This window comes from Mustela lutreola, chromosome 4 (genome assembly GCF_030435805.1).
Source record: "Mustela lutreola isolate mMusLut2 chromosome 4, mMusLut2.pri, whole genome shotgun sequence".
NCBI classification, from domain to species: Eukaryota; Metazoa; Chordata; class Mammalia; order Carnivora; family Mustelidae; genus Mustela; species Mustela lutreola.
The window spans coordinates 150,012,806-150,036,526 of NC_081293.1; the positions used below are offsets into that span (position 1 = coordinate 150,012,806).

The 23,721-nt window shown below is 35.3% G+C and overlaps 1 protein-coding gene across 8 annotated transcripts in view; it reads right to left on the bottom strand.

Annotated features, from left to right (window-relative positions):
* Positions 1–23,721, bottom strand: part of HYCC1 (hyccin PI4KA lipid kinase complex subunit 1) — a 135,155-nt gene that overhangs the window by 92,760 nt on the left and 18,674 nt on the right. For 2 of the 8 annotated variants that reach the window (XM_059171339.1, XM_059171340.1), the window contains exon 2: positions 7,929–8,043. The exons of the other annotated variants lie outside the window; for them this stretch is intronic. The gene's annotated coding sequence lies outside the window, so the exon portion shown is untranslated. The remainder of the gene's footprint in view (positions 1–7,928; positions 8,044–23,721) is intronic. 8 annotated transcript variants of the gene reach the window in all.

Consider the following 23,721-nt stretch of genomic DNA (forward strand, 5'->3'; position numbering starts at 1 on the left):
TGATAATCTTAATTCCTACCTCACTGATCAGAAGAGAACTTTCATGAATTCTCAAATGTCTACCTACCTAAAAGCATCTGTATCTTTACACTTCATCTTCCCTTCTGTTAACTAAATGAATTGTCCATAATCCTATCTGAGGCCAAGCCTTTGAAGAATACACTACAAAATCCTCTCTTGCCTACCTAACAAAATCACTTTAACAAGCCTCTTCTCCCTAAATTTCTCCCTCTCTACTTCATTTCCTCTTCAGCTATTTTCACATCTCAGTTCCTCTTTTACATTAAAACTCCCCAAAAGAGTTGTATACTCATTTCTAATTCCTAACTGTCCTTACAACTTTTTTTTAGTTTTTAAAAATCAACTTTGAGGTATAATTTATATATAATAAAATATACACATTACAACTGTTCAGTTCTATGTATCCATCCTTTCCAGTCAATCCTCCAACCCCCTATCCCAAGGAACTACTGATTTGATTTCTATCATTATAGATTACTCAGCATGCACAAGAACTTCAAACAAATGGAATCATATGCTATGTACATGTGATTCTGGTTTCATCTTCTCAGCTTGTTTTTGAGATTTATTCATGCTGTTGAGTGTATCTATAGCTTGTTCTTTCTCATTGCTGACTTGCATGACTATACCACAAAATTTTACCTATTTAGCTGCTGATGGACATACGGATTACTTTCAGTTTGGGGCTATTATGAATCAAGCTACTATAAACACTCATGTGGCAGATTGTATTCTCTGAAGATAACCACAACACAATCTCCTTAAAAGATAACTTGGACACAACTTTCATCAAGAAGTGGAATCAAGGTAACCTCCCCTTGAGTGTAAGTAAGCTCAGTACTATGGCTAGGTCATACAAGGTGATACAGTTTGCAAATGATTCTCTAGGGACCATCATTCTTGAAATCTATCCACTGTATTATGAAAATGCCCAAGGACTAACTTACATGGAGAGTCCACGTGTAGCTATTCTCTGCTGACAATCTTACTGGATCCCAGCTAACAGTCAGCATCAACCGGCAGACAAACTTAAGAGTGAGCAAGTCTTCAGGTAATTCCAGCCCCCAGCCATCTCTAGCCTTTGAGTCCTCTCAGCTAAAGCCACAGATATTGAGGAAAAGAGAAAAGCCATCTGCATCTGCCTTTCCTCAAAGTTTTAATTATAGAATCCATGAGTGTGACAAAATGGCTTTATTTATGTCAAATTTGTGACAGTTATGCAACAATAGCAACTGGAAAAATTTATATACAAATCTTGTGGATACATTTTTATTTATGGTGAAACACCTATGAGTAGAATTCCTAGGTCATATAGTAACAATATGTTTTAACTTTATATACATATACACAACACCACCAACAGCCAACTGTACCAAACTATAAAACTATAAAACTGTACCAAACTATAAAATGGCTCTACCATTTTATACTTCCAGCAATAAACTGTAAGATTTTCAATACCTTTAATCTTCCTCAATATTTGGTCTTAAAATTTTAACTATTCTAGTGTTTCATTGTTTTAGTTTACAGTTCTACGATGACTAATGTTGCATATCTTTTCATGTACCTATTGGCCAATAATTTATCTTCTTTTGTGAAGTGTTTTTTCAGGTTGCTGACTTTGTTAATTGGGCTATATGTCTTATTGAGTTTTAAGTGTTCTTAATATAAAATGAATTCTAGGGCACCTGGGTGGCTCAGTGGGTTAAGCCACTGCCTTCGGCTCAGGTCATGATCTCAGGGTCCTAGGATCGAGGCCCGCATCGGGCTCTCTGCTCAGCAGGGAGCCTGCTTCCCTCTCTCTCTCTCTGCCCGCCTCTCCATCTACTTGTGATTTCTCTCTGTCAAATAAATAAATAAAATCTTTAAAATAAAATAAATAAAATAAAATAAAATGAATTCTATTTTGTGAGTATTTTCTCCTGGCTTGTGACTTGCCTTTTTATTTTCTTAATGGTGTTTTTTAAAATAGCAGATGGTTTTAATTATGATGAAGTCCAATTTGTCATTTTTTTCTTTCACGGTTAGTATTTTCTGGGTCTTATCTAAAACATCATTACCTACTCAAAGAATTCAATTTCTTTAACAGATGTAGAGCTATTTAAAATTTTCTATTTCTTTTTGTGGCAGTTTTGGTGAGCTGGGGACAAGTACTTCCTATGTGTTGCTAGAATTCCGTGCAGGAGAAAAAAGTGTGTCCTATGCTACCACCAGGAGGGAGAGCTATGAAAGCGTATGCCTGGTTGCCTTCTGATTTTAGCTGATGCATCTTTTTCCGTTTACTGATCCAGCTTTACATACTTTCACTGTAATAGAATATAGCAGGTATAACTGCCTATGAGTCCTGTGAGTTCCAGTGAATCATCTAATACATGGGTGCCATGGCATATCTGAAATAGGCTCCTACCAATATTTTTCTCTATTTTTGGTTTTCAGCAGGTTAGCTATGATAAGCCTCTGTGTGTTTTTCTTTCCTTTTTAGAAAGATTTTATTTATTTATTTGTAAGAGAGAGCACAAGTAGGGGAGGGGCAGAAGGAGAAGCAGACTCCCTGCTGAGCAGGGAGTCCAGCTGGGGACTTGATCCCAGGACTCTGGGATCAAGACCTGAGTTGAAGGCAGATCCTTAACCAACTGAGCCACCCAGCTGCGCTTTTATGTGTGTTTTTCTTTAAATTCATCCTGCTTGGCGCTAGCTGAGTTCCTCAGATCAGTAAAGCAATGTTTTTGATCAAATTTGAGAAAATCCCATCCATTATGTCTTCAAATATACTTCCTACCATTGTCACTCTCCTCTTCTGGGACTCCAATTACACATATGTAAACTCTGATATTTTTCCACTGATTCCAGAAGTTTTGTTAACTTTCCTACAATCTCTTTTTCCTGTGTTTCCTAGATTGGATGATTTCTACTGATGTGTACTCTTTATTCTGCTATCTCCAATCTATTAAGTTCATACAGGAAATTTTTCTTTTTTCCTTTTTCTTTTCTTTTCTTTCTTTCTTTCTTTCTTTCTTTCTTTCTTTTTTAAATGAAAGGCAGACTGCCACATGCAGCACCTCATTTGGATGTGTCTGGAATCTTGGAAACTTGACTACTCTACATTCTCCTACAAATGGACCTTGAGAGATTATTTGGAAGTTCTAGCAGGGGAGCATAGCTACTTGTATGCCCTTGACAGAAGAATGGTCCTCCACTACTGGGGAAGGTCGTCCTCTTCGACAGGGCACACAGCTTTGGGAGGGATGCACTTAGAGCAGTGAGGGAAGAAAAGGACACTGCCTAGCTAGCCAGATCAGCCAAATCAAGCCTAGTGATCAATAGAGTAACATGTCACAACCAGATCACCCTCACATTCATACAAGAAATTTCTCATTGGATTTCCATTTTGTTTTCTTTTTCACTTTCCTCTTTTTCTGATATTCCCTATCTATTAATTCATTAAGGTCTTATCTTCCTTTAAATCCTTAAGCATTATTTTTTCAGCGTATTTATAATAGCTGCTTTAAAAACTTTCTCTGCTAAGTCCAATTTATGAACCATCTTGCAGTTGATATCTATTGGCTGTTCTTTTTTCTTGAGTTTCATTTTCTTCCTCCTTTGCATAGCTATGAACTTTGATTACAAACTGGACATTATGGAAGATAAATTATAGAGCTTTTATAATCCTCTAAAGAGTGTTACAATCCTCTAAAGAGTACTGATTTTTGTTCTAATAATCAATTCAATTACTGGATGATCACTTTGAATTAGTGCAAGCAGACAGACTTGAATCATTGGGTTTGTTCAAGGAAAATAAAGAAATCCATATGGCTAGAGAGCAGAGAATGAGGGAACACCCAAATGTCCCAGATAAAAGCTACTTATTTATCCTGGAATGAGAGACATGTAGACCAAGTGACAACTAATTAACAATCAACTACAGGTAATACGAGCAAGAAATAAAGTGTTGCTGGAGAGATTTAATGGGCAGTCTGTTTTTGTAACATAGTATACTAAGCAGAGATGTACTATTTTTGTTTTGTTTTTGTTTTAAAGATTTTGTTTGAGAGAGAGAGAACAAGCACAAGCAGGGGTTGCCACAGAGGGAGAGGGGAAAAGCAGGCTCCCCACCAAACAGAGAACCCAAAGCAGGGCTTGATCCCAGGACCCTGTGATCATGACCCAACCCAAAAGCAGACTCTTAGCTGACTAAGCCACCCAAGTGCCCCTGTACTGTGTTTTAAGAGCAGGAACTAAATCTGGTTTTGCCCACATTCTATTCTCAGCACTTAGTCCAGTACTTGTCAGGTAAGAGATATTCCAGAAAGATCTCATAAGTTAATGAATAGTCCCTATTTACACACACTGCAAGCTCTTTTTAAAAATAAATCTGTCATATTTTATACATATTTTATAGCTAATGTCAATATAATAAAGCTGACACATATCAGTTAAGCAAGTTCAACAAGTTTTCAAAATCGCTCAGATTTCTTGACTCCATCTTGAACCAAGAATTTGAAAGCTAACTCCAAAATGAATAACTATGGACTTTTACTTTATTCTCTACAAAAAAGTGGCAAGTGTTAAGGGAGAAGAGAAGTAAAAAAAAAAAATGTCGATAACCACTAATGAAAAGTATTTAAGCTGGGTTCTTTTTTAAAGATTTATTTATTTATTTGGGGGGCTGGGGAAGAGACAGAACATCAGGGATGGAGAAGGGGCAAAGGGAGAGGGAGAGAGTCTTAAGAGACTGTGCAGAGCCCCACATGGGGCTCGATCTCATGACCTTGAGATCACAACCTAAGCCAAAACCAAGAGTCCCCCATTCAACCAACTGTGCCACCAGGCACCCCATGCTGGGTTCTAATTAAATCCAACTCTATCTGCCTTACTAGCTAGTTATATCTACTTACCTTCCTTTCAATATAGAAGATAGTCATAAAATATCCTTCAAATTCCACTCTACCATATCATACCTACCTCTTCAAGATCCACAAAAGGGTATATCCAGGTGATGCCGAAACTAAAGCAAAGAAGACTGACATTCATCTCATCAAAATGAGATGTGAATACGATAGCAACTAGGAACACATGAAAGGACACACTAAAATTTAGAGATCTTCAAATTAGGGTAATAATCTCTAGCTCTTTTTTTAAAAAAATATTTTATTTCTATTTATTTATCTGAGAGAGAGGGAGCACAAGCAGGAGAAGCAGCAGGCAGAGGGAGGAGTGGCCCTGCTGAGTAAGGAGATTAGATCCTGATATGGGACTAGATCCAGGACCTTGGGATCATGACCAAAGCTGAAGGCAGACACTTAACTGACTGAGCACCCAATAGTCCCAATAATCTCTACCTCCTTCTATCAATTCCTCTGTTGCTGTCATATTCTAAACCAAATTATTCAGAAGAAAAGAAAGTACTTCCTATAACTAATATCTGCACACAATCACAAAGACTATTTTTCTATGAATTTATCATAGCTTGTCCCCTTAGAAGGTCTGAGAATTAGGATAATTTTTTAAACTTCTTATTTCGAAACACCCATAGATTTATAGGAAGTTGCAAACTATAGTACAGCAATAATATCACCAAAAATGGAGGAGTGGAGAATTTCAGAGCTCTATCTCTCCACAAAAACTAATAAGCTGCCCAAAACTGCAAATAAACTGTTGTAAATTCTCTTAAGTTTGGTGAAAAAAGAAGCTTCTGCATTGTGGTAAGCAAGCACTGGGACATTTTAAATCACTCATCTTCAACCCCAAACTTCTCCGACCAGCAGTGGCCATGAAGACAGAGAAGCCTGAATTCTTGGTGCAGTTTGCTAGTGACACAGAAAGCAATAGGGACCTTATTCTCAAAGAACTGTCTGTAACTGCTTCATTCTGTCTGGTGGCTCCTTAAAAGACTGGTACAAAGGGTTGCCTTTTGTTTTGCCCAATATATATAGTGATATGCCCTGGGCTAGGAAGCTTCCTAAGCGGCATATGCTGGAAGCATTTAAAGGCAAAAGCATTGGACCAGAGCAGCCTGGAACTAGGGATAATGGTCAGGAAAAGCAACAGCCAGGCTAAAAAGCCTGGGAAGGAGGAGCACCCGATAGTACATGCTCTCTCCCTTTCTCTTGCTCTCTCTCAAATAAATAAATAAAACCTAAAAAAAAAAAAAAAAAAAAAAAAAAAAAAAAAAAAAAAAAAAAGACTGGGAAGAAAGCTGTTGAGAAAGGAGATTTGTGGGTGGATAGGGCTTTTATTTTATTTTATTTTTAAGATTTTATTTATTTATTTGAAAGAGAGAGAGAGATCACAAGTAGGCAGAGAGAGAGGCAGAGAGAGAGGAAGGGAAGCAGGCTCCCTGCCTCTCAGAGAGCCCAATGTGGGCCTCGATCCCAGGACCCTGGGATCATGACCTGAGCCGAAGGCAGAGGCTTAACCCACTGAGCCACCCAGGTGCCCCCTGGATAGGGCTTTTATTTATTTTTTTTTTTTTAAAGATTTTATTTATTTGTCAGAGAGAGCGAGCAAGAGCGAGCACAGGCAGACAGAGTGGAAGGCAGAGTCAGATGGAGAAGCAGGCTCCCTGTGGGGCAAGGAGCCCAATATAGGACTCGATCCCAGGACGCTGGGACCATGACCTGAGCCGAAGGCAGCTGCTTAACCAACTGAGCCACCCAGGCGTCCCTGGATAGGGCTTTTAAATGCTCCTTCTTCACTGGTAAATTCTACCAAACATTTAAAGTATTAACACCAATCCATCTCAAGCTCTTCCAAAAATAGAAGAAATACTTCCTAAGAAATACTTCCTAGCCAGCATTACCTTGATACCAAAGCCAGACAAAGACATCTAAGAAAACTCTAGACCAATATCATTTTTGAATATAGATGCAAAATTCTTCAAGAAAATATTAACAAACCAAATCCAGCAGCATTTTAAGATGATACATCATAACCAAGTATGATTTATTCAGGAATGCAAGAGAGGTTCAACATTACAAAAATCAAGCAATATAATACATTACATTAATATAATGAAGAAAAGAAAACACAAGGTCACCTCGGCTAGTGCAAAAAAAAATTTTTTTGACAAAATCCAACACCCTTTCATGAAGAAAAGAGTATTTGACAAAGTAAAAATGGAAGAGAATTTCCTCAACCTGGTAAGGGTATCTACAAAAAAAACCTCAACTAGCATACTCAATGGTGAAAGGCTAAAAAATCCTCCACTAAGATCAGGAGGAACAAGATAAAAATGTCATTTACATTCACTACTCCCAGAACATCAAGTCAAGAAAAAGAAGTTAAAAGCATCCAAATTAGAAAAGAAGAAGTAAAATTATTTCTATTCATTGATGATATGATCCTATATAGGGAAATCCACTACAGAATCCACACAAAAAAGCTAATATTAGAGCTAATACATGCATTCAGCAAGGCTTCAGAATAAAAGATCAAGACTAAAAAAAAATCAATTCTATTTCTACACTATAACAATAAATCTGAAAATGAAATTAAAAGAATTCCATTTTCAATACCATCAAAAAGAATAATTTGGGATTAATTTAACAAAAGAGGAGCACCTGAGTGGTTCAGTAGGTTTAGCGTCTGCCTTCAGCTTAGGTCATGATCCCAGGGTCCTAGGATTTGAGCCCTGCATAAGGCTCCCCGCTCAGTGAGAAGTCAGCTTCTCCCTCACCCTCTCCCTCTGCCTGCTGCTCCCCCTGCTTGTGCTCTCTCTAATAAATAAATAAAATCTTTTAAAAAAATTTTTAACAAAAGAAACAGGGATTAATTTAACAAAAGAAACTCAAGACTTGTACACTGAAAACTATAAAACATTACTGTAAGAAATTTAAAAGGACATAAATAAATGGAAATTATTCATGTTTGTGAATTGGAAGACTTATCATTTAGATGGCAATACTTACCCAAACAATTTAGATGTAATCCCTCTCAAAATCCCAAATGCCTTTTCGCAGAAATTGACAAGCTGATCCTATAATTCATATGGAATTTCAATGGACTCCAAATAGTCAAAACAATCTTGAAAAAGTAAAACGAAATTGGAGAATTAACATTCCAATTTCAAAATGTACTATAAAGCTACAGCAACTAAAACCACTGTAGTACTGGCATAAGGTAGACATATAGATCAGTGGAAGTGAACTGAGAGTTCAGTTGATTTTCAACAAGGGTACCAAGACCATGCAATGGGGAAGGAATAGTCTCTTCAACAAAGGTACTGGAACAACTGGCTATTCACATAAAAATGAATGAAACTGCACCCTTACATCACATCAAACAAAAAAATTAACTCAAAATGAATTGAAGACCTAAATATAAAAGCTAAAACTGTAAAACTCTTGGAAGAAAACATTGGGGTTAATTTTCATTACCTTGTTTTTGGCCATAATTTCTTATATATGACACTAAAAATAAGAGCAACCAAAGAAAAGAATAGACTTCATCAAAATTTAAAATTTTTGCACATCAAAGGACATTATCAAAAAGTGAAAAGACAATCCCAAGAATGGGAGAAAAAAATTGCAAATCATGTATCAGATAAAGATCTAGTGTCCAGAATGTATAAAGAACTCTTACAACTCAGCAACAACAACAAAAAAGGCAGACAGCCAAACTTAAAAATGGTAAAAGAATTGAATAGATGCTTCTCTAAATAGAATATACAAACAGCCAACAAGACTAAGAAAAGACTCTCACCACCTTTAGTCTATGGTGAAATGCAAATCAAAACCACAATGAGATACCACTTCCTATCCATGAGGACGACCATAATAATTTTTTGAGATATAACTGACATATAACATTATATGACTTTCAGGTATACAACATAATGACTCAATATTTGTATATATTGTGAAATGATCACTGTAGTAAGTCTAATTAATATCCATCACCATTAGTAGTTACAAAAAAATTGTTTTTATCATGAGAACTTTTAAGATCTACTCTCTTAGCAACTTTCAAATATGCAGTAACAAGTTTTTCTTTCAAAAAGTAAAATAACAAGGGTTGGCAAGCATGTAGAGAAATTATAACCCTTGTACACTGTCAGAGGGAAAGTAAAAAGATTTAGCCATTATGGAAAACAGTTTAGCAATTCTCAAAAATTTAAACATAGAATTACCATATGACCTAGCAATTCCAATCCCAGGAATATATCCCAAAGAACAGAAAGTAGATGTTCAGGAGTGCCTGGCGGTTCAGTCAGTTGAGTGGCCAACTCTTGGTTTCAGCTCATGATCTTTGGGTCCTGGGACCAAGCTGTCAGACTGAACACTGAGCAGGGAATCTGCTTGGGGATTTCTCTCCCTCTTCCTCTGTCCCTCTCCCCACCTTGCTGTCTCTAAATGGATAAATAAATCTTTTTTTTTTTTTTTGAAGATTGTATTTATTTATTTGAGATAGAGAGTGTGAAAGAGAGAGAGCCGGGGGACAGAGAGAGAGGGTGAAGCAGGCTTCCCACCAAGCAGGGAGCCCAGTGAGGGGCTCCATTCCTGGACCCCGGAATCATGACCTGAGCCAAAGTCAAACACTTAACCACTGAGTCACTCAGATGCCCCTGGATAAATAAATCCTAAAAAGAAGAGAGAAAGAAAGAAAGAAAGAAAGAAAGAAAGAAAGAAAGAAAGAAAGAAAGAGAAAAGGAAGTGTTCAAACAAAAACTTGCACACGAATGTTCACAGCAGCACCATTCACAATAAACAAAAGGTGTTAACCCACATATCCATCAACTGATAAACTGATAAACAAAATGTGGAATATCTGTACAATGGGATATTATTCAGTCATAAAAAGAAATGAAAGATTGACACATGAGCAACATGATTATACCTCAAAAAATATACTAAATAGTAGAATTCAAACCCAAAATCACATATTACATGATTCCATTCATATGAAAAATTCAGAATAGATAAATCCATAAAGATAGAAAGCAGATTAGTGGTTGTCAGAGCCTATGACAAAGGGGATGTGGGTGCAGAGAGTCTTAATGGGTATGGGTTTCCATTTGGGAGGATAAAAATGTTTTTATATTAGATAGAGCTAATGGTTGCATAAGATTGTAAATATACTAAATGTCTCTGAATTGTACAATATGAAATGGTTAATTTTAAGTGAAATTTTACTTCATTAACAAAATAGTACAGTTAGGCCCTGGTGCTCTTTTTTCAGTTTCCCTCAATGGTTACATTTTAGGTAAGTATAATATAATATCAAAACTAGGAAATGGACACTGTTACAAAGAGAGTGTTTTCTTCTATGCCATATTATCATGTATCATGTGTAGATTGTTGTAACCTCCAGCACAATCAAGACACACAACTACTCCATCATCACAAAGATCTACCTTGTGCTATCCCCCTTAGAGTCACACCTACTTTCTTCATCTCCATCAACCCTAATTCCTGGAAAGCCCTAATCTGTTCTCCATCTCTACAATTTTGTCTTTCTGAGACTGATATATAAATACAATCACATATTATATGACTTCTTGAGATGGTCTTTTTTCACTCAGCATAGTATCCTCAAGATCCATCCAAGTTCTTAGATGTATCAATACTTTGTTCCTTTTTATTGCAAACTAGTATTCTATATTATGAACATACCAGTTTATTTATCCATTGGCCTACTAAAGGAAATATGTATGGGTTGTTTCATTTTTTATGATTACTGCTGCCATGAATATTCTTATACAGGTTTTTGTGCAAATAAAAGTTTTCATTTCTATAACATAAATGTCCAGAAGTGTGATTGTTGGTTCATATGATAGTTGCAAATTTAGTTTTTGGAGATACTGCCAAACTATTTTCCAGATATACACTCTTCCAGACTATAGCATTTTACATTCTCACCAATGATGTACAAATTATTCAGTTTCTCCATATCTTTGCCAGCATGTGGTAGCCACTAATTTTCATTTTACCTGTTCTAATGGGCATGTGGTTGTATCTCACTGCAGTCCTAATATGCACTTCTCTAATGACTAGCTGATTTGATGCTCACTGTCTGCATAATGTTTTAACTGCAAGATCATACTCAAGACCTTCATTTCCAAATCTGTAGAAAGATATTAGCCACTGTACAGGGCAGATCTTATATGAAAATTAGTATAGATAGACATTTCTAATTTTTAAAGGTAAATTTATTGTAGCAAATATAGACTAATGTAGCCTATTATCTGCCACAAATGTAATTTGAAAGCACCTTCCAAAAATGGGATTAAGATCACTTCAAAGATATTCATGTCCCCTGCTAACATTCTATATCATTCTTATTTTAAAATATATGTAAGAACACATAAAGCTTCGATTTCAATACTTCCATGATATTTGATTTACACAAGGGCTTCTCAGAGAGGTACATTGTTGCCAAAAGGGCACATTATTGCCAAAGGGGCACATTACTTTCCACTGTACCTTACTCTCTGCACTAAACTAAGGTGACAAACAAATTTATGAAAGAGACACACTAGTTCCTTTCCAGTTGTTGCTGTAATTTAAAAAAGGAAAATCATTATAGTACTGATTTACAAATGTGAATGAAAAGTCAAATCATGCTGACTTGTCACTAGTTGGCTTTTTAAGGACAGCAACATACTTAAGCATTTTAGTTGTCTTTATGGTGAGCCAAAAATCTTCAGTACAATATTGAAATATTTTAATTAAATTAACAATTTCATAGAAATATTAAAGTATGCTATAAAATGTTAATAAGTGAAATAATATAATTTATATTATATTTATAATATAATTTTAGTATAATTTTTGATTACCAAGTCAATTTTAGATATATAATTTTAGATAACCAAATCAAGGTAGTTCAAAGTAAATCTAAATACGATAAAACTTACCAAAAATCCTTTCAAATGACGTTTTTAAAATTTGATAAAAAGAAAAGTATCTTAAGAAAAATATAAAATGAATAATTACTAAATATGTGACTTGGAATACATAAATAAATAATCCAATTAAGAAATGGGCAAAAGATGTTTCTCCAAAGGAGACATACAAATGGGTAACAGACAACATGAAATGTTCAATGTCACTCATAATCAGGGAAATACAAATCAAAGCCACAATGAGATACTACCTCACACCTCACCAGAATGGCTGAAAATTACAACTCAGGAAACAACAGATGTTAGTGAAGATACAGAGAAAGGGGAACCTTCTTACATTATTGGTGGGAACGCAAACTCGTGCAGCCACACTAGAAAACAGTATGGAGGTTCCTCAAAAAATTAAAAATAAAACTACCCTACAACCCAGCAATTGAACTATCAGGTATTTATTCAAAGGATACAAAAATACTGATTTGAAAGGGCAGATGTACCTCAATCAGCACTATAACAATAGCCCAATTATGGAAAGAGCCCAAATCTCCATCCACTGAGGAAAGGATAAAGAAAATGCGGTACACTCACACACACACACACACACGCGCGCGCGCGCACCAAAAAAAAAAAATGGAACATTACTTAGCCATAAAAAAGAATGAAACCTTGCCTTTTGGAACAACATGGATGGAACTAGAGTACATTATGCTAAGTGAAGTCAGTCAGGGAAAGACAAATACTGAAAGATTTCACTCATATGTGGAATTTTAAAAACAGATGAACATAGGGGAAAGGAAGAAAAAATAAAGTAAGATAAAAACAGAGAGGGAGGCAAACCATAAGAGACTCAACTATAGCGAACAAACAGAAGGGGGCACCTGGGTGGCACAGTCAGTTAAGCATCTGACTCTTGGTTTTGACTCAGCTCCTGATCTCAGGGTCATAAGATTAAGCCCCACATCAGGCTCCACGGAGTCTGCTTGAGATTTTCTCTCTCTCTCCTTCTGCCCCTCCCTCTCGTGCATGCTCTCTCTCCCCCTCTCTCAAAAAAATAAAAAGTCTTTTAAAAGACAGAGATATAACAAACTGAGGTTGCTGGAAGGGAGTTAAGGTGGGGGGATGGGCTAAATGGATGACGGGCACTAAAGAGGGCACTTGTGATGAGCACTGGATGTTACATATAAGTGATGAATAAATTCTATTCCTAAAACCAGTACTACACTATATGTTAACTAACTTGAATTGAAATAAAATCTTGGAAGAAAAAATTTTAAATTAAAAAAACTTTTTAATGTGACTGGAAATATCAATGCATTATATGGGAAACAGAACAATGGAATTTTATTAAGTATAGGATAAGAATTTAAAAAGATAGGTAAAAAACTGTTTCCCAGTTGATAAAGCTTTTCTTTGTCCTTACAACTTTGTAATGTTATTTTTAAAAATGTTCTCTCCATTAGCCCTGGTCTCCAAGATGAATAACAATTATGACTAAAGGTACCATTAAAGACTAGGTAGGGCAAGAAGCAAAGTGACCACAAAATAGAAACTATGATTTAAAAAACTGTTTCTCTCTACCAACACTCAGCAAGAGGCTCTCTATAGTTGCTAACCCACCCCACATTTCATATCTAATATGTAACCTATTAACATTTAGGATAGTCTTGATTATGTAACTTTGCAGCTTTATAAATCTAATTAGATGTCTCATGTAATATTCAAAATACACTCTCATATTTAAAACATCATAAGGGTGCCTGGGTGGCTCTGCCATTAAGCATCTGCCTTTGGCTCAGGTCATGATCCCATGGTTGTGGGATGGAGCCCTGCATCGGGCTCCCTGCTCAGTGGGAAGCCTTCTCCCTTCTCCCTCCCTTCTTTCCATAATTGCTTCCACTCCCCCTGCTGTATTCCTTCTCTCTCGATGTCTCTGACTCTGTCAAATAAATAAATAAAACCCTTAAAAATTTTTTTAAATAAATAAAACATCATAAATTTCTCTGCTATGTAACTAACTTCCTATCTTTATCAAATATATCTTGGATTAGAATACTTAAAATTATATTAGAAAGTTTGCTAGGATTCTATTTCACAAGCAGACAGTTTGTGAATTTTTAAATATATTTTTAAGATCTACTAAGACCTTTCTAAATCTAGTGCCTTATTCTTTAGTCCCCATGTTATATTCTTATTTTAACTCTAACAAACAATTCCCAGATTCCCCAAGAAGCTTTCCAGAAAGCATACACAAAAGTGCTATATCAGAGACATATAACTTATTATAATTTCTTATAATCCACTTATGGAAGAACATAAAAAGAAAAAAATATGCAAAAAGACAACAAATAATGAATGTTGGCAGAAGGTGGAGAAAAGGGAACCCCTGTGCACTGTTAGTAGGATTATAAACTGGGGCAGCCACTATGGAAAACAGTATGGAAATTCCTCAAAAAAACTAAAAATAGAAATACTGAACAACCCAATAATTCTACTTCTGGGCATTTATCCAAAGAAAATTAAAACACTAACTTGAAAAGATATATGCACCACTATGTTTACTACAGCATTATTTACAATAGCCAAAATATGGAAGCAACCCAAGCATCCATTAATAGATGAATGGATAAAGATGTGGCATACATATGTACAGTGGAATATAACTCAGGCATAAAAAGAATGAAATCTTGCCATTTGTGAAACACAGATGGCTCTAAAGGGTATTATGCTAAGTGAAAGACAAAGAAAGACAAATATGATATGATTTCATTTATATATGGAATTTAAAAAACAAAACAAAACAAACTTTAAAAAGAAACAAACAGTTAAATAAGAGAACAAATTAGTGGTTGCCAGAGGAGAGCGGGTGGAGGGGATAGGTGAAATAGGTGAAGGGGATTAAGAGATATAAACTGCCAGTTACTAAATAAATAAGTCATGGGGATGAAAAGTATAGCATAAGGAATACAGTCAATAATATTGTAACAACTCTTTAGGATGACAAAGTATAATTATCTTATCATGGTGAGCATTTTGTAATGTATATAACTTATATCACTACGTTGTATATCTAAAACTAATATATTATTATATGTTAACTATACTTTAATTAAAAAAGAAAAAGAAAAATGTATTTACAATGTTCACTGTAAAACTCTAATTTCCTTACTATTATTTTACATCATTCCCTTCATCATGAAGTATTAACTGCAAATTACTACCAAATCATTTATAACCATTTCTTTTTTATATCATTATGAAAATCAAGTTTCTACAAATCTTTCTATAAATCAATAAATCAAGTTTCTATAAATGTGTTTCTATAAAACATATCATGAAATTGTAAACATTTGTCTTAGGAAATGGAGTCATAGCAGTAAATTAAGCACCACCAGATTATCAAGATTGTTAGGTGATGGGGCGCCTGGATGGCTCAGTGAGTTAAAGCCTCTGCCTTTGGCTCAGGTCATGATCTCAGGGTCCTGGGATCAAGCCCTGCATCGGGCTCTCTGCTCAGTAGGAAGCCTGCTTCCCCTTCTCTCTCTCTCTGCCTGTCTGCCTCTCTGCCTACTTGTGATCTCTGTCAAATAAATAAGTAAAAATCTTTAAAATATATAGTTAGCTGAATTTCAGGAAAACAGAGCAGAAGGAAATGCTTAAATTATGTTACAGAATAAAATTAATTTAATCTTAGGGATTTTACTGCTTAGAAACTGACCAGTCAACTAGAATATCCTATGAAAGAATAGGGTATCTATGCTGTTGCTTAAAAAGAAGTGTTGTCCATTGCCTCACTACCTCAAGTGAATAAAGCTTCCTCTCAAGGCACGGGAGAAGAAATATGATTTATGGGACCAGGTGCGGGACGTCATTCCGAAGACCTATAATTTAGGCCTATTTTCCCCATAAATCACAAAACAAATGTCTGGTTATCAAAAACAGAGCAGAGATTTTCCCTATGGGAAATGTTTTTTGACTAAAGCATCTTTTCTCTACTCCAAGAAAAAATAAAATCGTACTGGGATACCAATGTGCTATGACAAGCAGGCCTTGGTGTTTCTGTTGGAAAAGCTAGGACAATTAGAAGAAATATAGCAATCCCTCTCCCCATTTCCTATTTCCGTCTTATTATTCTTCTCAAATCCTCCTGGACTTCAGGAGAATATTTTATCTAGGGAAGGAATATTTGATTTGAACTAAAATAGAAGTTAGAAAAAAACTATTTGTCAACAACCATTTTAATATCTTAACTGGCCCTATAAGTTGCTGTGACCAAAAGAATAAAATAAACAAAATACTGTAAAACTTTGAGGCTAGGCCTTAAGAAAAATGTCATTTCTACTTTCATGCATTTGGAATCCAGCTACCATAACATATGGAAAAGAATAGAGCCACTAGCTGAGAGTTTGCGCTAAGTAATAGTCATGTGACTGAGCCATTTTGGACATTCCAGCCAAGTCAAGTCTCCAGATGACTGCAGTTTCAGCTGACAACATAGGGCAGAAGACCTACCAAGCTAAATTAAGTCAATCTCAGATTTGTGAGACATAAAAAATATTTGCTGTTTGAAAGCACTAAGTTTGGTTGGTTTGTTAGGAAGCAATGGATAACCAAAACACTGTCTTAATCAAACATTTAGGGTATACTTTTTCGTGAAAGGCACTGTGCTAACACCTATCAGAGAATATTAGCTTGATCAGAACATGGTCCCTGCCATCAAGGAATTAGATTTTTTCTGAAATTAGTAAAATCTATCATAAATAGAACATAACCTATGAATATTCAACAAATGTGATTATATTCTGTGTATATATACCTTTTTGCCTGATCCTATTGTTAAGAACAGCAGATATGGTGCACTGGTTGGCTAGAATTTTAAGTGTGGAGAAATAAAATTCACTGACTAGTATTGACCCTATCATAAATGCTATGCTGAATCAATGAAACCAATATATCATAGTAACCATCAGAGCTGCCACTCTATTAATAAGTTCTTCTTATTCATTAGGTATAAACAATCTTATTTTGAAAACATTCTGATGCCAACACCCCAAAATTTTCCTGAGATGTCAATGATTCCATTGAAACTTTCAGTTAAGAAAAATGAGGTTTCATTTGATTTTCTGCTTTATAGTGTAAGATATTTGCAAATTTTGAGACAATTAATATAATACAAATTTTTTAAGCCAAATAATACACTAAGGTATTCAGGTTGGCAGAATAATTAATAATTCTATTACTGGTAACTTCAATATAAAAGCCTGCTGAAGAGAAAACAAAATTTCCAAAATTCTTTAAGACAGTGATAGATCTTTCCTATGTCTAGAAATTTTAGAAATTTTAAGTAAAACTCTCATGATGAAAATTAGGGTTGCTTAGTCGCCTCGCTGGTGCCTTCAGCTCAGGTCATGATCTTGGGGTCCTGGGATCGACCCATTCAGCGGGGGGTCTGCCTCACCCTCTCCATCTGACCCACCCCCCTGCTCATGGTCTCAATCTTACACTCTCTCAAATTGATAAATAAAAAATCTTAAAAAGAAAATTAGGGAATAATCTAAAAGATTCTTAAGTCCCTGCTCATCTCACATTCATATATAAAAATAAATTATTCAAAAGAAAGTTTAGTAAAATGTTCTTACATTGTTAGACATTTTCAGATAATGTGCTATTTTAATGTTAGATAGGGATATATGTAGAAGACCACAGAACCCCTATGTCCAATACCCATATCTCAAAGCATAAAATATAATGTTGCTATTTTCCAAAGGTATGATTTTCATTAATTGGATGGCAAAATGCAGAGCATAATTCTATGTAAAATGCCTTTAAACTGAATAATCCTGAATACTGAAGTTTTACAAACTCTACCATTCTACAAAGGGTGGGCGGAAAGATAAAGACTACAGAAATGGTAACTATAAAATAAAACCACCAAGAAACATATTTTCACTCTGTCAGGAAGCCAACAGGTCATAAAAACCATCACAAACCACAGTATAAAACAGAACGCTTAAAAATAATCTTGCACCACTGAGGCATGTGTTACGTTATTGTCAAAAGGTTCATCTCAGTGATGGGGTTCTCAAAGATCTTACCATCTTGTCTGTTCTTACCTAAAAGAAATCCAAATTGTCAATAAATTATACGTTACTTTAGTCAAGGCTATTTGCATGCTAGCTTAAAAAAAGAAAATCCTGAAGAAATCCAAGGGAAAGAACTGTAGCACAAAAGGGGCTTAAGGAAATTGAATCTAAAAACTAGAAACTATTAACTTAAATCCTTATCTTTAAAGGCTGTCAGTCTATTTTCATTTCTCTGATTTTCTCAGTGCCATTCTTTATTTGTTGAATGGCTTCCTAACTTACTCATACTACAGTCCATTTTGGCTATTCTAGTCCCAACTATCATGATCTTTCTGCTCCAGGTGTACACTCTCCTTTGCACCCAAACCTGTATTTCTCAATTTCCAAAACCTAAATTCTTTAAATAAACCTTTGATTGTACCAGATCCTGACTTTGATCCTGACTACAACTCACTAGCCAGCCCAGAGACTGACCATCCATGGAACAGATACCTCCCCTAGGTCCAGAGGATTGAGATCAATGATATAGACTCAAGTAGATACAGGTTTACTTAGAAGAGGCTGTGCATGGGCAGAAATAGTAAACATATCTAGTATCTACCATAACTATAATATCCCAGGAGAAATCTAACAAACTGAATATAAGGCACAACAATTTAACCAGGAAAACCTCAATATTTTTAACTTTCCTTAGCAATCAAGTCTAATAGAAAGAGCTCATTTTAGGCTTAGTCAGCCAAACCCCAAGACCTTTTTCAAACTGACCCAACCAATTCTTAAAAACCTAAGTCATATTTGGCCTTTTTAAGCTGGCTCACACATAACAGGTTCATAAACATTTGCCCATTAAATGAATAAGAGAACAAACCTGTGAATCTCTACTCGTTTGGGCCCTGAATTCTACCTTGATGGTAGTTGACATGGTATGCAGTATGCAGTAAGTCATTCTGAATGGAAGGAATTTTGTACTAAAGAAAAAGTAAGGAATCAGAGCTAGAGACCTGTTGTAAAGCTGTCCATGTGTCAAGTAATTATGAGTGAAATAACAATAAATGACTTTTCCCAAAGTGGACATAGGCTAAGTATAGGAGGCCCCAAACTAAGTCAATATTCATGGTGGAAGCCATTTTTAGTATAGAGAAGGAATAGGGGTCTAGGCTGAGAAAGGTTCCAAAAGGGGCAACGAAATAGAAATCTCTAAAACAAAAACCAGGAGAAATATCAAAGAGGAAAGCAATAAAAATGTATAAGAATTACAACAAAGAATCTGATGAAGGTTCAGGAAGATGAAACCAAAAACAATTTAATTCCAATGGAATGAATCACTTAAAGCCCAGACTTTCAATGGGATCTAATGGAGAGAAAAATAAAAGCAATGATATAGGCAGTATACTTAAAGTTACAAAGGTAATTCGACAAAAGAATTTTTACATCTTGAAAATGGAGACAATACCTTAAGTTTAAATTTTCACTGACTTCCGCATCAGCAAACTAAGATGCAAATTATTTATAACACGATGATTTATCTCCAATGCCTCACAATGCCCTTATATTTATATTCCAGCATGCAAACTATTATGTATTAGCTACATTACTTAAAGAAAATGTTCTTTTATATTATAAGGATAATTAATATGGCTCTTTGAGTGGATGCATCTATACTTCATGTCTCTTGGCATTACCAGAGAAAATGGCCTTGAACTTAAAGAACTTTTCAGTTTCTTTTAAACTAACAACCTATTTTAAGTATTACTTGATGTGGCAATCAGATCCACAAGATGCTAAAAGTATGGCACAAAGTGATGTTGGCATTACAAGACTATAAAGAAAGGACTTTCGCAGGTACTAGAACATTCTTAATTATGTACAAATATAAATGTAAGATATTTAAAAAATTGAAGCACTCTTCAGGGTGCCTGGGTGGTTCAGTTAGTTAAGTGACTAACCTTGGCCCAGGTCATTATCTTGGGGTCCTGGGATCAAGCCCTATATCAGGCTCTGGTTCAGCCAGGAGTCTGCTTCTCTTCTCTCTCTCCCTCTGTCATTCCCCTGCTTGTTCTTACTCTCTCTCTCTATCCCTCAAATAAGTAAATAAAAAATCTCTTTAATAATTTTTTAAAAATAAAGCACTCTCATTAAGAAAGGCCCATTTCCTTGCCAGGGGATTTCTCATATTAAGTAGCTGCCTTCCAATGTGTTTATTTTTTTTTAATTCCCTTTTTTTTTATTGTGTTATGTTAGTCACCATACAATACATCAATTAGTTTTTGATGTAATGTTCCATGATTCACTATTTGCATTTAACACCCAGTGCTCCATGCAATCTGGCCCTCCTTAATACCCAACCCCTCTAAAATCTTCAGTTTGTTTCCCAGAGTCCATAGTCTCTCATGGTTCATCTTCCACTCTGATTTCTCTCCCTTCATTTTTCCTTTCCTTCTCCCAATGTCCTCCATGCTATTCCTTATGTTCTACAAATAAGTGAAACTATATGATAACTGACTTTCTTATTCTACTTAGCATAATCTCCTCCAGTCCCATCCATGTTGATGCAAAAGTTGGGTATTCACCCTTTCTGATGGCTGAGTAATATTCCATTGGGTATATGGACCACATCTTCTTTATCCATTCATCTATTGAAGGGCAACTTGGCTTTCTCCACATTTGGCCAATGTATTTAATCAAACAAAGTACAAATTCTTTTGGAAGATTAAGAAAAAAATATTTGCCATTGATTTTAAAAATGTCTGTAAAATTATATTTAAAATTACAAATCACTAGAGGCACCTGGATGCCTTGGTCAGTTAAACATTCAACTCTTGATGTCAGCTCAGGTCTCAATCTCAGGGTCATGAGTTCAAGCCCTGCACTGGGCTCCATGCTATGGAACCCACTTAAAATTAAAAAAAAAAAAAGTTTTAAATTACAAATCATCAGAAAAGAGAATGTTAAGAACTTCACCATCAATATTCATAATTTTAAAATCTAAAATGTGGATGATGGGGCACCTGGGTGGTTCAGTCAGTTAAGGGTCTGTCTTTGGCTCAGGTCATGATCCTGGGGTCCTGGGATCAAGCCCTGCAACAGGCTCTCCACTCAGCAGGAAGTCCGCTTCTCCCTCTCCCTTCGTGATCTCTCTCTTTCTCTCATGCTCTCTCAAATAAATAAATAAATAAATCGGTGTGATTATCAGCAAAGTTCAACCCAGATATCAGAAGCATAAATATATATACAATAAGTATTTAATAAATATTTATTGAATAAAGGAATCCATTTCATCATTCATAATGCCTGTCAAATTTAACATCTGCTCTTCATCTCTATAGCAACATCCTCAGTCAGAAGCTGTACTGCCTCAGTATACTCAGTTCACACAGTGTTCCTGATCCTGTGTCTTCTCCAGTGTACAATACACAATTACTGCCAGACTAATCTTCCTAAAACACTGTTTTTCTCCAGAAACATACTAGAAAATTTTCCACATCATTTCTATCAGATCTTCCACCTTAAGTTCCTCTTACAATATGGCTATAATTTACCTATCTAAATTTTACTTATTGCTATTCTTCAAAATACATCATGCCTTTCCAACCTTCATGTCTTTGCCTATTCTTTTCCCCTCTACCATATTTTCCTTTTACTTCTCTGCTTTTTAAAACCTACCCAGGAAAAACTCAGGACTTGTGTTGATGAAGTATATGTGTTGGAAAAGCAGATTGTCAGGAGAGAACTATGGCACTGTAGCGTAAGTCACAACAGCAAAATATGATTGATTGTTTCAAAGAATGATTAACTGATTGATCTTGGCTTAGAAAATCTTTTACTAGATTTTTATAAGAATTCTGAAGCACCCATTAATACAAAGTATGCATTTCATTAAGAATAAAAGTATCAGAGGGGTGCCTGGGTGGCTCAGTTGGTTAAAGCCTCTGCCTTCGGCTCTGGTCATGATCTCGGGGTCCTGGGATGGAGCCTTGCATCGGGCTCTCTGCTCGGCAGAGAGCCCGTTTCCCCCTCTCCCTCTACCAGCCTCTCTGCCTACTTGTGATCTCTCTCTGTCAAATAAATAAATAAAATCTTAAAAAAAAGAATAAAAGTATCACAAATTGAATGATTTTACATATAATATTGGATAGAAATCTATAAGCCCAATTATTGGCTGAAATAAGATTTTTCCAAATGTTTGTAGCATCTTTAACAAAATATATAGTATATACTAAATGATTCAAGTATTACCTCAGTAAATCAAAGTCCATGAAACTCTAATAACTAAGATACAAATTACAAAATTTGTGTTGACAGATTTTAAGAGATAAGTATAAACATTTCAAATTATAAAACTTACCTCAGTACAATTCATTGAACATTCAATATCAATATTCAAGATACTGTATAAGCAGTTAGTATGGTGCTAGATAATGTTTTTTACATAGTTAGTAAATTAGGACCTCAAGTTGGCAAATTTAATATTCAAGCCCTGTCTATAGTCTAGCTCATACAATTTATCCGGACTACAGGCCAGTCAGTGCCAGAGAGGGAACAAAGAAAGAGAACAAAACTAGGCAAAAACAGACTTAGGATGGGAGGTAATGTGGATAAATCACTCAATGTTTTTATTTATGCAAAAAGTTAATATTCCTATATATTCATATTGCAACATTAATAATTCAATAAGTCACGAGTGCCTACTGAGTAGAATGCAAACCATGTCCATTACTTTGTCATAATAGCAAAGAACAGTAAGATATGGTCTGTGTCTATAGAAGCCTATAATCCAGATGGCAAAGAACGTGAGGAAGATAGATGAGGGGGAAACTGAATCAAGGTAGCACCTTATTTTTTCCAGGGGAATAATTACAAGTGCTAGAATCATGATAAAATCACCAGAAATATACAAAATCAGCAATGCAGAGGCTAAAACAAGGGTTCTGCTTATTATGCAACTAGGGAAAAAAACTTCAGTATTTCTATTAAAAAAAGAAAACAATAAAAAACTATAAACACTTTGGTGGACTATTAATCTCTCATCTCCACTAATATTTTTGTATACTGGAGATTTTTTAAATTGCTAAACGCATCTTTTTTCCACATAATTAAAAGAAATGTCATCCTTCTCAATGCTGCTATCCCACTCTTCATAAGAAAGCACTGTCAGACTATTGAGTTATTTCAAACCCTTTTCCATGCATATACTATGTAAGTGACAGTTATGAAAATTCTTTACTCTTAAAAATTACTGAGAATTCCAAACAGCTTTTGACTATGGTGGTTATATTTACTGATACCTATTATATTTGAAATTTTTAATGACAAAATTTTAAACACTTGTTACTATAAACCCAGTCATGTCTACATAATAATACATTTTTACCAGGGGCACCTGGGTGGCTCAGTGGGTTAAGCTTCTGCCTCTGGCTCAGGTCATGATCTCAGGGTCCTGGGATCAAGCCCCACATCAGGCTCTCTACTCGGCAGGGAGCATACTTCTCCCTCTTTGCCTGCCTCTCTGCCTACTCGTGATTTCTCTCTCTCTGTCAAATAAATAAATAAATAAATAAATCTTTTAAAAAAAATCTTCCATGAATAAATAATGGGAATAAAAAGCATAGTATAAGGAATACAGTTAGTGATATTGTAATAGGAATGTAAGGGACAGATGGTAACTACACTTGCAGTGAACATAGCATGGTGAATAAACTTGTCAAATCACTAAGTTCTACACCTGAAACTAATGTTACATTGTGTGTCAACTATACTAAAAAAAAAAAAAATCATAAATAT